The following is a 17,252-nucleotide window of genomic DNA, read 5'->3' on the forward strand; positions in this document are numbered from 1 at the left end:
TCATCTGCCTGCACATCCCTGCCTGGGACATGCAGGCAGCAGATCACAGCTCTGCCCCAGCCCCAGCCCCTGCTGTCACTGCCACAAGATCCCAGCCCTGGAGCAGCTGCCCACCCAGCTGTGTGCCTTGCCAGTGTTGCTGGGGCCAGTCTCCATGTAAACCTTAGCCCTGTGCTGTCACAGCTCTGCTGCTTCTGGGGTCTCCATGAAAACCACCTGCAGTGATGAAGGCGGGGGCTGCTGGGAAATGGATTCCACCACAATCCTGATCTGGCCTGCAGGCTGGACTTTGCCTGCTCCTGTCCTAGGGGAATACCTTTTGACACCTCCTCCCATCTAGACTTAGAACCATTGAGGACTACTTGCTGAGTATGATGATCCAGTTATACATCCACCTTACAGTACTTTCTTCTAGTCTATATTTTCTTAGCTTGTCTGTAAGAAGTTGTGGGAGATGGTCTCAAAAGACTTGCTAAAGTCAAGGTATATCACATATACTGCTCTCCCTTCATCTATGGAGCCTGTTATTTTGTCATAGAAGGAAATCAGGTTGATCAGGCATGACTTGCTCTTGGTGAATCCATGCTGGCTGTTCCTGATCCCTTTGTTCTCCGACAGGTGCTTCACAATCCATTCCCGGATTCCTCGGCCAACTCCGTCAGTACCCTTGGAGTAAATGCTTACCAATTTGAAAGCATTTAGCTTCTCAAAGTAATCCCTAACCTGTTCTGCCCTTACTCTAAATGGTTTGTCTCCTTCCCTACCTCTGTTGCTAAGTGCAATAATCATCTGGTAGCTGCCCCTATTTGTGAAAACTGATGTTTTAAGGTATTAAATGATGAAGGTATTAAATGCTTCATTCTTCTCTGCATCCTCTGTAACTAGATAGCCTTCTGCATTCTGTAAGGGACCTATGGTTTCTCTGGTCTTCCTCTTTCTTTTGCCATATCTGTAGAATCTCTTTTTATTGCCTTTTATGCCCCTTGTTAGGTGTGTCTTAAATTGTGTCTTTAGTTGACTTTACATAACATGAAAAAAGGTCTATATCCTTTGGTTTAAGTGACTGGGTAACCTTTGAGCAGCTATAACACATCACATTTTTAATATTCTTGAATCGGGACACATTTTTACTGACCAGGGCCAACAGAACTCAGAGATCTTAGTATATGGCAGCTGGTATTTATTGTGGTCTTAATAAGGAATTTATTGATCTTTGAAGTGGGTGTTCTTAATATTTGTCTACCACTGCTTTTACTGGAAGGCTGTTCCAGAATAATCTCTGCTTTAATTTCCAGCCTAAGGTTAAACATGACCAGTTTCTATTGGTTCTGTTGATAACGTTGTCCTTTAAATTAAATAGTTCTTTTCTCTCCTTGCTATTTACCATTGATGTATTTAAAGATAACATTCATTTCCCCTTTTAGCTTTCATTTTGCTAGAAACCACACAGATTCTCTGCCTCTTAAGCTGAATGAGTAACAGATAGCATTAGAAAGTTATCATCCTTTTTGTGGATCAACGGTATGGGAGAGGGGATGTACACTTTGTCAATGGGATGTGTGACAGCACAAGAATGATAAGACTCGAAATGCTTGGGTTCCATTCAGGCTCCACGTAGTGGCCACAGCCGTCTGTTTGTCCTTTTCAACCTATCCCTGTCTGTTCTCTTGTAATGGCTCTGTGTTTCAGTCCCATTGCCTATTCAGTCTCAATATCCTCTTCTCAGATTTCTGATTCCTGTCCCTTCCATCTCCTTTTCCCATTTGTCTCTTACACCCCTTCAGCTGTCTCCCAGTCTCCCTCTTCCCCTTCCCAATTCCTTGTCCCATTCTCCTGTAGCAGGTTCTCATCTGATCTCAGTGTTCCTCTCCTACTGCAAAACATAGAAATGTTCAGAGAAAAAGTCATCTGGATTTTGTAATACAAACATTTCTAGAAACAGCTGAACCATTTGGCTGAGATTTTCCATCCTCTCAGGGAAAAAAAAAAATCATCCAGTCTGTGGTAGGTACTTTACATGCAAATTTTCAGCTCAATTCAGTTCTTACAGTGGGAAGTGTTGGGCAACTTTAATATAAAGTGTTATCAGCCTGGGGCTGGTAATAGTATTAACAGTAAATTGTATAACAAAAACTGTTCTGCACACTTCTATTTCTGAGAAAAGAGAACAAGAAGAATAGATAAATAAACAAATTATATCATTATATCAAGTTAATTACCTTGCTTCAGTTGCTCTGTGTCCACTCTATCCCACAGATAATGGAAGCAATATGGGGGCAGCTTACCGTTGAATGGACCAACTTCTAAATTACTACAGTTTAGCTTCTACTTTCTCTGGGACAGAGAAAACACAAAACATTTACTAAAATTTTCCCTATAATTTGCTATAATTTGTCTGTCTGTCCAGATCCATTCATATACTATTTTTAGCAGCAGTGCTTAATATACCATATTTACTCAAATATAAGATGAGGTTTTTCCCCAGTCACCATGAGGGGGAAAGCCCTTTGTCATATATTCATATACAAGGAAACATCATTAAAAACATTGTCTATCATTAAACTACTTCCAAAAGCAGCATATAGTCAGTAATAGAAACCAGTTATGAAACTGATGGAATAGAGCCCACACTGAGTATGACTATAAAACACATGGCCCATATTGGACAAATATGCTGATGGAAACCTAAGACAAGGAGAGGTTAGCACAGCCCTGGCAGGGGAAATACCATGACTATCAAAGTTGTTTTCCTATTGGCTGGGGAAAAAGCATGAACATGGCTGGGGAGTAGTACCCTGGCCAAGGTAATGCATAAGTTAGCCTCCCACTTCTACTTCCTGTGGAAAGATCTTGGCTATATGCCAACTTTATGGAAACAGGAGACTCCTCTCTAGCTTGCTGCTGTAGCCATGCAGCTGAGGGCAAATGAAACTCGGGGCATTTGAACTCCAAGCCTCCGGGCTTGGGCCTGCATGCAGGGTGCCCGACCAAGGATTTGGAAGCATCTGAAGCCCCAGGTGGGGTTGGAGGATGCTTGCTGGTAGCAGGGCCACATATGATTCTTGAATGACTCACAGATTTGGAATTGATTTGGCTGATTTGACTTGGGACACAAAAGATTTTCCTTGAGGGAAAAAAAAAAAGCCAGATTCCCCTCTCCCCTAAAACCAACAGTAAACTTCTGTTTGGTCTGGGGTAACACGTTGCAAAAATCATTCTGGGTTAGAGCTGGGAGCTGCACTTCTGTCTGCACCCTATATTCTTTGTATTGGGCCTACTGATTAGATTTCCTCCCTTTTCAGTCTTGCATGCTAATGGCTGTCCTACTGCTACAGTCTCAGTGGATAAGCTTACAAAGTTGTAGCATAATGACAATGATTTAGAAACCAGAGTCACCCTCAAATTACTCTATTTCTGCTACAAGCTGTCATTAAAGAACAAATAATCCTACAATAGTTATGCATGTTCATGGCAATTAATGGTTTCCTCTTTTTCAGACTCTGCAGGAAGCAGCCCACGGTCTGAAAATGTTAATACTTTAGGTGATTCTTTTCCTACCATAAAAATCCTCAGAGGAAATAAAGTTTCACAAATGTATATTAAAATAACATTAGGGGATCAGCCTACAGAATGCAGGAAATTACGGGTTAAATCTAAAAACCTGGATTTACAATATATTCTTAAATTGTACTTTTGTGCCAGGGTCCTGTTGTGTAATAAGATGCATTGCTTTTATAAAGCTACAGGAAATGCCTTCTTAATACCTACATGCTGCTTGTAGGCAAGCACCTATTAAGGAATTATTATCTGTAATGTTAAAAAAATCTCTGGACATTACTGTTCACAATCCTTAATCTGCATCAGCAATAAGATTCTGGAGTGGGACTAAATTGAAAATGCAGCCTTTATGTTTTTGTTTTAAAGATACAGGCTATAATTCTTGATCTGTGGAATGCAAAGTACTGAATTATTCTTTTCTGCATTCATACCCATATGCTTAAATTTTTATACTTTCTGGGTGCATCTACATATGCAATTAAAGCAATAAACTCCAGAACAATCTGAGCCGGAGTGAACTGCTCCTGGGTGGAGCATCTACTGCACCCAGGACCGCAGCAATTTGAGCTGGGGCATAGCAGGCCCTGGGCTGGCTGGGCTGACTGGGTGCAATTTATGCCCCCAGTCAGCATCTGCATGTACATTTCAGTGCAATTAATTACTCTGCTGTAACAAAGTGGGAGGACAGTTCAATCTTACGACAGAGTTAATTAGTATACTGCACCCTAATACCAGCACATGTAGACGGTGACACTTTACTATGGAGCTAATCAGTTTACTTCACACTAAAGCACGCATGTAGACACACCCTCTTTTCTAGAAAACTCAGATAGATCCCATGCTTTCTTCAGCCTAAGGGTTAAATTCCACCATTTCTACTCGTCAGGAGAGTGCCCTAATCTCTAAGAAATAGGTTAGGTTGAGGAAGTTGGCATTCTCCACCACTCTGGTGCGTAAAGATATGCAAGATTCATGGGGCCAGAAAGAGAATGAGCACACAAAGACAGATAACTCTATTGGCTAGTGACTGTTCAGCTGCAAGATGAGAGCCATGTTCTTTGATCTCTGTTCCCAGCACTGCTCCTATATTTATTTATTTTCAAAAATTACAGGACAAAATACAAAAGTGTGCTGTGAGCTAGTACCAGAACCTAGATAAGTGCTCTAACTACAAAGTTACTGAGTGAGGGGCCATTCTGTACTTTCTCTCTGTCTTTATTGCACTGCCACAGTTTCAACAGGAAGGGGCTGAGCATCCCCACTCCCATAGAGACTTTAGCCTGGTGGTTAGGGTACTCTCTTAGGAGGCAAAACTGCTTTAGGCTGTGGAGAACATTGAACTTAGACTACCCACTTTCTGGGCCAGTGCTCAGACTGTTGTAGAAATAGTGGACACCACCTCCTCTAGCTACATTTTAAAAGAAGGTAGTGTGTTTTGTAAAGCCCTGATACTGTCAGGACATGCTATGTGTATCCTAAGAATGCCTCCTAAGACCCTCTGGGGACTTGAGAGGGCATAGTTATTTGATCTTGACCAAGTGTAGATGGAAGTTGGACACTGAGCTGCACAGACCAGGGCAATTCTAAGTACCAGGTCTAAGTACCATCTGAGCAGGGGCATTTGTTTGGATTATAATTTCAGACTTCAGCACCTGAAACCTGTTTTCCAATCTCCTGTTGGAGCTAGGTCTAAATGACTTGCCCAGAGTCACAAAGAAAATCTGTAGTAGACTAGGGTATAGATAATATGGGTGCAGTTGAACTAATTAGGGTTAGTTCAACTGAAATACTTATATGGGGAGTGCAGCCCCAGGGCTGGGAAAGCCCAACTGCTTGCTTGATCCCTTTTTTTTACCTCCCCTCATCCACACTCCAACTGGGCTATTTTTATCGCTCCACACCCTCACCCACCAGACAGACAACCCCCTACAGACCCACCAACACCCCCAAAGATTTGCCAGCCCCCCTTTCCACCAACACCCCCCACCCTCCAAATCCCCTTTCAGACCTGCTAACCCCACACCTGATCCCAACCCTCCCCCCATGCTAATATATTTGGATCACATTCCCAGCATAGCTCCTGGCACCAGCATAGCTCCTGGCACCAGCAAACATCTGCACAAGTGGGATCAGATCTATGATCATGCTGCTTAATGTAAGCCATGTGATGGTAGATCTGGTCCTGGGAATGTCTGCATGTACCTCCCAGGCTAGTGGTATAACCTTCAGATCATCCTTCTCATTGTATGGTAGAGACCAAACCTTTTTAACCAAGGTTGCAACTGAAATCACTACTTTTTATTTACTGAAAGATAATATCTCCATTCCATTTATTTCATTTGATGTGGCGCACAGTTGATACTGATGATTTTTTTCTTTGTTTAGCAATTTAATTTTTCTAGCGTCCAAAGAAAAATTGGATACCATAAAAACAGACTTCATGCATAGCTCTGGAATTGTAACTAAAGATTTGGTGTAATATATATTATATATGAGAGTTATTTTCAGTTATGTCTTCAGGATGGAGTATTTGCATCCACTCCTAAAGTTTAATTCATCTGGTTTTTAGGTCTGGCAAAATATAACTGCCTTAAAATGTACTTACTGTACAGTAAATAAAAGCAAGGAAATCCAGTGACAAGGCTGACGCTTGTCAGATTACTCACTTTAGCAGGAGTTAGAGGACTTTTGGCTCAATGATGGTAAATAACATCCCTTCTTATTCTGGACCTGATTTTAATATAACAGTAGGGAAATTTTTCCTAATGCCATTATAAAACAACATACAATTGCCTAGAAGTTTCTCACAACAAACCATCTGTAAAATACATAGAGCTAAGTAGCCATAATTATTCTTTCAGGCCTGAATTAACTTGATTGCCCAGGCACTAAGGTCAGACAGGAACTGTCAATCACCAGGGTTTTTGGGATCCATGGGCTGATTAATGTTGAAGCTCTGAGGTACTTTAGCAACTGTAACACATAATGATTGTGAAGGCCTTATCATCTAGAGAAAGGTAGTTTGTGCGCTCTTGTCCCCCCCTTCAATTTAATTTTGTTTGGCACTGAAGAGTAAAGAAAAAAAAATCAAAGCAAAGCCCATGTTTTCATTATAACCTGTAAAGGAAATAATTGATAACACATGTATCTAATTCTGGTTTACTAGTGAGTTCACTGGTATGCATCTGGTTAATTTAGTATGGCAGCTTCAATTAAACAATCCCTAGTAGCATGTTGTGGCTAATTGCATGCTGCTTATTAGAGCCTTTCTTTTCCTTTGAAAAAAGATCCTGACTCTCTCCAAGGCATAAGTGTTCCAGATTGAGGTTACTGCTTTGAATCTGATTCTTTACATTTAAGGAGGCCCTTAGCAATGAAAGAAATCAAATAAATGAATTTACACCTTATGCCATGTGTTCAGCAGGTGACTAGGAACATAAGTTATTTTCTTACTTTATTAGAGAATGTTAATGTGTTGGTGATTTAAAGTGTGCTGTAATGACATGTAACAATTGGCAGCAATAATTATTAGGGTTTTTAGTGAAGGATAGAATGAGAAATACTCCACCTGGAGCATTCATAATGGACCCCAAGATTAAGCTTAGTGTGGCTCATTATTTTTTTAGGAGAAAAATCCATACTTTTTTTCCATAGCTGTATGCTTGCTACCAGAATAGGGAGGCATCCTTCTGTAGTTTCCTTACAAAGTTTCTTTAAATTTTATGTTGAAAAGCTTAAAACAAACAGAAATAGCCAAATCAGCTGGGGACAAAAGAAATTACTATGAGAGTTGTATAAGTGCTTTGTTCAAAGGCAGGGTAAAGATGCATTTTATAGATTAACAAGTGCTTTGTTTGTTAACCAGCTCTAAGGTTGGAGGGTTTTTTTCAGAGCCCATTGTATGCTAGGATGCATGTTGCTTACTCTACAATTTGTGAGCATGTTTTATGACTCTTACTGAAAACAGAATCTAAGCTTTGGTATCCCTAATGTGTTTCTACACACCACAGTGTTGTTGCACATCTGCATTCAGGAACTTTAAAATCCTCCACATCTAGCACCTACCACCTCAGACAGTAAGAGTTACTGCTACTTGAGCTTATACTCTTAAAAACTGGCCAGTTCATTTAGGTGCTTTAATAGAGTTGGAACTCTTTTGAGAATCTGGCCGTTTGTATATGTAATAAACATTTAAACCAACCTTAAATGCCCTTCACTGCAGGCTCGGTAGGGAGCTGCTTAGAGTTACCTAATAGCAAATGCTGATCACAGGACTATGTCTGAACTCCTATTCTTTTCTGGGGCTTCAAGTGCTTGAGTCATGACTGCAGGTAGTAAACTGCATTCACTTGCTAGAATTGTATAGGTAGGGAGAGATACATAAGGTCTGAGGTGAGGATGTAGTTACACCCCGCTTTTCTGCTAAAAGCTCTGGTCTCAGCTGCCAGATGCATGCAGTGTGCCCTCTGTCACTGCCACACTCCCCTTTTCACCATCCTGGATCCACTACAATGCATAAAATGTACTGTTTCTTTTTTTAAAAGTCTTCACCCTCCTCTTTATAAAATAGCTTAGTTGTTCCAGTACTCCTCCTGTTGGAGCTGATCCACTGTGCGGGAAGGAATGAAAGATTCATAGGACCAGAATGAGAGAGAGTGCAAGAGCCTGACTGTAGCCCAGTGGTTGGAGTATTTAGCTAGAAGAGAAAGTCCTGGGTCCTAGGGTTTTGCCTCCCTTTATTATCCATTAATTTGTTGAGTGTGAAATGTCTAAACAATCCCTGGAGTAGAGATCAGAACCAGGACCTTTTCCAAAGCGTGTGCCCTAACCAGCAGGATACGCAGGTGCAGCAGCATCTAACTTTTAGGTCAGTGTCTCCAAGTCCTTTATTGCATCTGACTCTTAGTGACCTGGCACACAGTGGTGCCACTTTAACAAATGACTGTTTCAGAGATGAACACAAGTGGTTTTAAACAGACTACCCATTATTCGGGGATGCTCAGTGCTAAGACCTCAGAATAAGTCTAGCCCTTCTGAAATATTGCCAGCATGTTCTGAAAATAAAAGTCCTTTTAACTCTCATACAAGGTGCACAGGCCTTCTCTTCACTAGGTGCAATATGCTGTGCATGATGGAATGTGCTTCAGAGTGAACAGAAATGGGATTAAACAAACCATATGAAGTTGTAGATTTGAGCCACAATCCCAGAAGGGGGATGTCAGGAGAGAACATGAGCAGCATTGAAATGCTTCTACAAAACTGTTCCCTGTTACCTGTCTGATTGTGACCATGGAAACACGCTGATGCAAAACCCTGTTCTGGTGTGCGGTGCTCTTTTAAGCCATTCTTATTTGATCCTGCTTCAGACAGTTTTTTCGGGTTTCCTGCAACTTAAGGTCTTTATGCGCTCGTGGGTTGGAGCACTCTGGAAATAGAATTGACACTTTGGAATGCCTTAGTAATGAACAAAAGTTCAAAGGCCCGCTTAATGGAACAGCCTTATTTGCAATTGTGCTTGACGTCACTCCTAATAGTAGGGAAAAGTCAACAGAAACCTCACACATTTGCTCCATATCTCTCTAATGCTAGAGTGGTCTAATAGATCGTCTAATTGTTCCCTTGCCCCCAAACCCTTTTATTTGATTACACTATTAAGAAATCTTGGCAGTGCAGGATTTGACTGCCTGTCAAATATTGTCAGCCATACAGGGTTTGAAACCAGCTCTGTGGGGGGAGGGGGCTAAAGTGTACACCAAAATATTGTTCTTTGGGTGAATCTGATATCTTTTATTAGACCAACTTAAATAGTTGAGGGGAAAAAAAATAGCATGCTTTCAGGTTTAAAAACCCCTCATCAGACTGAGGAAGTCTCTGCAGTTGGTGTGTGCTCTTCCTGGATGGAATTTTTTTCCAACCATTTAAGTAGGTCTAATAAAAGATATCAGACTCACCCAAAGAACCTTGTCTGCCTATGTCCTTAGACCAACACGGCTACAACCTACACCCCCAAAATATTGTAGCACTCAGTTTCCCCACAAAGAACTAGCATGGATATAAAATTACATTAATCATGTGTCCATAGTGAAAAGGAATCTGTAACCGGTTTCAGCTTTATTGGATTCTCAGCTGTGCTGAGAACTGAGTACCACTGAGGTACTATATCAGTGACTCTCTTGCTTGCTACTTTCCTGTTCTTAAGGGTCTTTCAGTACCCATCAAAGGATGAAAACATTTTGGAGAGATACAACAGGGAGAGGAAAGGGCAGGAAATGCTGAGTGGTTTTGCAGCTATAAACGGATCAGTTGAGCAGGAGTAATTGACAGATTTGATAAACTAACAGACCAGTGTCCCTTTGCTTCCTGCACTAGAATTTAAAAAAGAAATACTCCCCAGACATTTTACTGAGCCTGCTCTGTCTACTTGCTGAGGAATTCAATTCTCCTTTCAAATTGTGTGACTGCACAAGCGGAGAGTGGATTAATTCGATTGCATTGCTTTTCACTCTTGCCCAGGGTGCCTGGATTTTCAGTGCATGGTCTCCCTGTTTAATTTACACCACTGCTGAAGTGTGGGATTATGTAAGAGTGAAGCAGCCACTGCAGAGCAAGACAATCCATTGTGATACTTCCAGTGGTAGCAAGAAGTGAAGATCACATCTGTTTGGCTGGTGGTATTAAGAAATTCAACAATAGAGAAGATTCTGCTGATTTCAGTATCATGACTCACTCCTGTGTCTGTTCCTGTTAAGAAATAGGGGGAACAGATGTGTGATGTGTCAGTCTTTATAGAATTTGCTTATTTGTATAGTAATAGCACAGCCCTAGTCATGGACCAACCAAGAGGAAAGACTAGGCCTGCCCCAAAGAGCTTACAATCCAAAACAAGGGCAACAGATAGATACAGGCAGATAGATGTGGGACGATAAGGAAACTGTGAGACTATGTTGGTGGCTAATAGTGACACAGGAAACTTACTCTAGATCAGAGGTTCCCAAACTTTGTTATGCTTACCCCTGGGGGTACATAAGACACCTCTGGGGAGTATGTGGGAGAACTTGTATAATGGAGCATTTAATTTTCATTATAATACTAATTGGCATTTAAGGGATAAAAATATACAATGCATGCTGGTCTAATCTGGAAGGGGGTATGCTATAAGAAAAAGTTTGGGAACTTTTGCTCTAAAACATGTCTCACTCTGAACCTCATTGTTCTCCCAAAGGGAACAATATATAACATGCATAGTCAATCTAGAGTAGTTTTGAAAAATGCTCCAGTCTTTTTTAAACACCACTGTGAATCCTCTCATAACCCCTCTGTCCTCATCCTATTCTGTCAAACTACTGCTGTCCTCCTAAATCACGCCCACTACTCAGCCACAGGCTTCACCCTCCTGTGGAGATTGCTGCCTGATCTAAGCAGGGAGGGAAAGGCTACCCGATGTGAAAAGCATAGGAGCAGCATGTACATGCTGCGGGTGCAAAAGAAAGAGGATGTTTGTGGAGAGGAATAGACTGGGAAAAAATAGAAGAGAAAAGGGGAAGAAAGACAGAAGGGGAAGAAGGAAGGAAGACAGATGAATAAAAGAGAAGCAGCTGAATACAGCTGAGGAAAGGGAGGGAAGCAAGAAAATCTCATCTAGCTAAAACAACAACTCATCAAGCACAAATGAAAACTGTTAGTGATCCCAGTTTAGATAAGGTGCCTAAGTAATAAGAGGGATAGAGAGGGGACCCTTGAGGGGTTAGAGAAGGATCCCTAGGTTTCTAGAAAAAAATAGAAGTAAAATTTCTTTTGCAAGGAAGTGTTTCTAGGCTGCATTTATTTCCCATATGCTTTTCTAAGCAGAACTCCCCGATTTTTTCCTAGCTGTAATATTCAGCAGCTTCACCAAGCTTACATTTTCCCCTTCATATCTCTGCATCTCTTTTTTCTGCTCAAGTGACAATGCTTGCTGTTAACCGTCTGTAGGGGTCTGGACAATGGGCTTCATGGGATACAGCTTCTGACAGTCCTCTATCTTTTGTACTTCTCCATGTGGCTTGAGAACTTGGGTACAACCCTATTCACTACTATAATGATTCTCCTTTTGCCTTGTATTTTTTTTTTTTTTTTAGGGAGGTGGAACACAGATTCACCAGGGTTCTCCTGGGTTTTTTTTTTCTCCCCGCTCAACTTGGGATTCTCCCTTATCCCATACTGTCAAAGGGTCCAGGTCATGGGACTCCTTCCTCAAATCAAGCAGGCTTCTTTCTTCTTCCAAAAAACGTATTGGAGTTTGCCTGAATAGTAACTATTAGGCAGCATAAATGACACTAGAAAAATATTATTTGGGGAAGTCTGTGTGGTATGGAGTATGCCTGCCTGACTCAGCTTCTCCCTCCCACGAGGTCGTTCTGGGCCCATTGCATGCCGGTGCCGTGAGCATGGCACTGAAGCCACTGTCTCCAGCTCTGTTGGGGTGGGGGGAGGAAATAAGCCCCGTTAGCCCTAGCCTTCCATTGCTTATACTAGACAGAGGGAGATTCTTTCAGCTGCATAAGACAGTCCTAATCTTAGGCTAAGGACAGACATCACACATAAGCCAGTTTAAGTGATCAGAAACTAGCTTAAACCTGTAACAGAACAGAAGCTCAGTACACATAAACCAGGTCCAGAATGGCTGAAACTGGTTTAAGTGGTTGAATGTAGTATCAGATTTAACTGATTTGTGTGTAACCAATGCCTGCAAGCTAGGCTGAGTGATATGCCAGATTCTGGATCCTCAGAGTGCCAGTAGCTCTAGGAACCCCCTCAGGCAGGTCTGCTGACTGAGGTGTCCCTTGGAGAGGTGTGTCCCTTAACCTCACCGCCCAAAAAGTTACTTTAAGTCTAATAAAACAAATGGGTTTCTTTATTATACACAACTATAGACAGAAAAGAAATGATTAATCAAGAGAAGAAAATTTTATATGTGTTAATAATAAAACCAACAATTTGAATAAAATTTACAGTTGCAGCAATAGATTAACAATTCCACTATACTGGGTGGTCCCACTTGCATCAAACAACCTCAATGATTCCATTCACCTGGTCATAACACTTTAATACAGTTTCTCCCCCTCCCCCCCCCATAACCCAGGTTGATTTCCCTCTGATATGGGCAGGGGAGCATGACCAATAAATGGCAACACAGCTATAACTATAATCCACCACTAGGTAGCAGAGGCAAGGCTTTTGCTCTTCTAGGGAAGGTGGACTCTTTGCTCTTTCTTGGTAACTCAGCAAAAACACAAGTCTCTGATCAGCCACTGCAGGTAATGGGCTTCTTTTCTGTAGTTTCCTTCTGAAAAATACACCTCCTGCAAACACTAAGGGTTAAGTGTCCCCTCACACACCCATGCAGCTTTGGGATTCTCACAGCCTGCTCCCTCTCTCGGCTCTTTCTCTCCCCCAGTGCCTCCACATGCAGACAGGGGATTCCCTCTGCAAGCCTCTGTCCCTGCAGTACAAGCCTTTCAAGCCCAAACAGAGGGCTTCCCTCTGCAGGTCCCTGACCAGGCAGCTTCTCCCAGCTCACTTACCAACCCCTCTCTACTTTTTCCCTAGGCACCCATGTCCCTGATTACACAGCTCTGACCCTGGGTGGGGAATCAGCTTCTCCTGGGATGACTTAAGCTCTCCTCTGTCCTGAAGCCTGCTCCCCAGCAAGCCTCAGCTCTGTTCCCTCTGCCTGGTGGGAAGGAGGGGCTGAGTCTCTGCTCCTTTTTTCAGGCTGGTGTAGCTCTCCTACAGCTTCACTCTCCAGTTGCTTTTCCCTCCCTAAGCTTTTATGGCTTCATAGTAGCCAGTCAGAGCCGGGGGTTTGCAATGTGGGTTCTGGTTCTGGTTCAAATCTTCCAGTAAAAAGCATGCATGTTGCACAGCATACCCTCCATTTGGAAAAGCTATTGCACCCTTTTGCAAAGTTCTTAGGCACAGCTCACCCACTCAGCTTGCAGCCAAGCAAGCGTTTGCAGAGGTTACATGTCAACCCAGTTTATGAAATGACTGTCCCAGACTCCTTCCTGGTTCAAGTTAAATTACAGTCCCCCAGGATGCTTTCCAGCTCTAGGCTGGGCTGGGCTGTCTTGTCCAGAGAGCAGGGCTGGTTCCACCCCTCTGCTTCCTAGCTGGAGCAGTGAAGACTGGCTGACAAGAAGGTGAGGGGGGCAAACCTGCCTGGGGATTCAGCCCTGTCTACAGTGCAGGGGGGAGGGGGAGACTGCCCCTCCCAGCAAATCCTACCTGGGGTCTGGGGCCAGGAATGGGGGTTAAACACCCATTTCCCTGCTCAAATTTTCTGCTGGCTGCAACTGTGGACTACCAAACACAGAGGCACCTAGAAGCAGGAAGAGGAAGTGATGAGTAATGCTGCAGAGTCCTGCTGCTGTAATTCTGGACTGCAAACCCCAGAGACCTTGGAAGCAGCAGGAAGAAGTGAATACAGACAGTGAGATGTGCTCTAGTGCCTCCTGCCTTCTGGCCTGAGCCACTGCAAGCATGTAGCTGCTTTTCCTGAATCAAAGGTACATGTCTGTTCACTTCTGTTTCAATTTAATCTGTGCAGCGTAGACTAACCTGCAAAGACTGAATCAATTCAGCCTCAGGCTTTTTGAATGACTATACTTAGCCTTAGGGGGCTAAACATTGTGCTTTATAACACCACATGCTTTTAATATACTCGCCCTCTCTTTTTTTAATGAATATTACCTTTTGTAACACTATCTCATTGTTTGCTTTTTGTAGCAATTAGTGATGCCAGAGTCTGTGTGGGACAGGAATCCAAGAACTAGGATGGACTGATGTCTGATCTTGAATTGGTTTGTGTCTCTTGGTCTTTTTGTGTCCCTATAAGTTAAATGGGGATAGTACCTTCCTGTCTTACAAGAATAACATTAGGAGGACATTGATAATGGTTTTTATTGAACTTTGAAACTGATAGATGTTTAATATTAATATTGACTGTAAGTGATGGAGCTGATGGTAACGAATTATGAACAGCATAAAAATGAATAGAGAGGCTTACCCTGATGTGTTCCTCAATCTTTACCCTCTCAGCCTCTCCATGAAGTAGGCCCAGACCACATGAGGGAGAGATGAATTGCAAAGGGACAGATCTGTAAAGATTTGAAGTGCTTAAAGATCCAGAAACTGAAAAATCCTACTACTAATACCTACGCACTTCATTTCTACTAATTTCAGTTGGGTGCCTTGATGCCTTTGAAAATCCAGCTTGGTCTCTGAATTCCTTTAAAAATCTAACTCCGAGTTGCACAAGATCACATTGTGAATGGTAGAACAAGATCCCAAACCTTCAGAGGCCCAGTCTGCTATTCTACCTACCTGAAACATTTGTTGGGTTTTTTTTTTTAAGTTTAATTACAGGTTTCCCTTGCCAACAGCTGGGGTCGGGTTCCTGAACGTCCCTGTGGTTGGCAAAACCGTGGTTGGCAAGACAAAAGGCTTGTGGGGAAAAAAGGCAAGTGGCAGAGTGATGCGCAGCCATGGAAAACCGTGGTTACTCAAAACTGTATACTGTGGTAGCCTAAATAGTATATAGAATATTAGGTGTGGATACTCAAAACTGTGGTTGGGGTATCTAGCTGTCAGATCCCTATTACCTTCCTGCTACATTGTTTATCTTTCGCTATCTACTGCACTGTTAGCTTTCTGACTTCTCCTTGGTATTTGTTTATAGTTACTGTCTTCACCTGCTCTCTTGTCCATAAGCTTATTACCTAATGAGGTCCTTTCTTGTTACATTTTATATTACCTCCTGTTGTCTTCTCCAGCCACTGGCTGCCCAGGCCATCTCTTCATGGTTTACTCATATAATGTGCTAAAATAACAACTTAGTTCCTTCCAGGAATAAAGTCTGGAAAGAAAACAGTGATGAGGGAATCTCAAAAGCCATGGATCTTACTGGCTTCTATATATCTGAAGCTTGATTATGTGCCTGAACTTTATCCAAATTCTCCAAATATTCTGAATTGACAAAATTAGGAGTTGAGTTTAGAATAGCAGGCTGTCCTGTGGGATTGAAGCATAAAAACGGCTTTTCTATCAATACTATATTTGTAGTTCAGTTATGTAGGTAGAACTGCAGAAAAGTATGCTGAGAAACTTTTTTTGTGCTTCAAAGCTTGTTTTTTGTTCCAAGTGGTAGTTGTTGATATTTACTATTTGTGTAAGAGTACAAGCTTGGAGACTGATTAACTGGAGATGGTTTGGTTAACATAACTGACTACCACCATCTTCTATGAAAGAAAGTTCCTACCTCAAAGACTGTATGCTAAATAGACAAGCGTGTGAAAGGGTGAAAAGAGAAACAAACACAGAGAAGAGAACTGATTTGACCAAACTCACACAGCAGGTCAGTGGCAGACCTAGGAATAGAACCTAGGTCTCCTAACTCTCAGCCAAATGCTCTATATCAGGGGTTGTCAAACAGGGATATACGCACTCCCAGGGGCACTTAAAAAGGTTTTAGGGGGTACATGTGGGTGGGCAAGTAGGGACAGAGTGTCTCAGGGCACGGTGGCATCTCCCCTGGTGCATTTACTTCATACCTGGCTGGGAGGGGGAGGGACAGGGATGCAGACACGCTGGGCACTGCCGGCCCCACGCAGCACACCACAGTACCTCTCCACCTCCCACCCTAGTTTGCTCTCCTGATTGGTCACTACCCCCTTACAGCAGAGCTGTGAGGGTCTGAATGGTGGGGGAGGGAGAGTGTGTTTTGTGCCAGAGGCTGGTGGTGTGCAGTTGGCTGAGTGTGAGGTCCATTGGCAGCCCATGGAGCCATGACCAGACATGGGAAAGTGGTGGGGCCAAGCAGGGTGGCGATGGTGGTGGCTGCCATGTGTGAGTCCTCTCTGTTTAGCCCCTGCCCCAGTGTTGCTGCTACACAAATCCCCAGGATGACTTGGGGGGGGGCATGCCCCTGGCTCAGCACATGGGGCAGGGAAGGCTGTAGGCTGCTGTGGGCTGGCTGGGACTGGGCTGTTCCTGATGGCAGTGTTGGGCCAGGCTATGCTGCAAAGGGTCTGGGGGAGCTACAGTGAATTTTGGGATGGCTGCACCCCCTGTCATAGCCCACTCCCAGTGCCACCACTGCTTGCCTCAAACACAGCCCAGCCCAGCCCAGCCCCTGCCAGGAAGAGCCTAGCACAGCCCCAGCCCCAGCCCACAGCTGCAGCCTGCCCGCTTGCCCCCATGCAAATCTGGGGGGGCACCTGCCCCTCTATGCCCTCCAGGGGAGGCATACAGCAGCGGGAGCTACAGCCCCACTGCACAGCTCAATCCCATGCCCTTCTGCAGTGCTTGCCCTGGCCCCAGCCCCACTCCCTTCCTTGGCTCATCACTCCCTCCCTCACTTTCTTTTGTGACTGGAGTTGGGGGGTTCAGATCGAGACCTCCCCCCACAGTGCGGGAGGGAGTGGGGCAGGGGTGAATGATTCACCCCTGGTCCTGCCCCACTCCCTCCTCCACTGTGGGAGTCTTGATTCCCCAGCCCCACCCTCATTCCCTCCCTCCCTCCCCACCAAGGAGAGGTGCAGATCAAGGCCCCTGCAGTGAGGGAGGGAGCGGGGCAGGAGCAGGGGCTAGGGTGAGTGGGGCCCTGGTCAGGCTGGGTGGTGGGACAGGCAGAGGCCCGGAGGTGCCCCTGGGCC

The sequence above is a fragment of the Crocodylus porosus genome, unplaced genomic scaffold (assembly GCF_001723895.1).
Source record: "Crocodylus porosus isolate Cpor-Errol unplaced genomic scaffold, CroPor_comp1, whole genome shotgun sequence".
Lineage (NCBI taxonomy): Eukaryota > Metazoa > Chordata > Crocodylia > Crocodylidae > Crocodylus > Crocodylus porosus.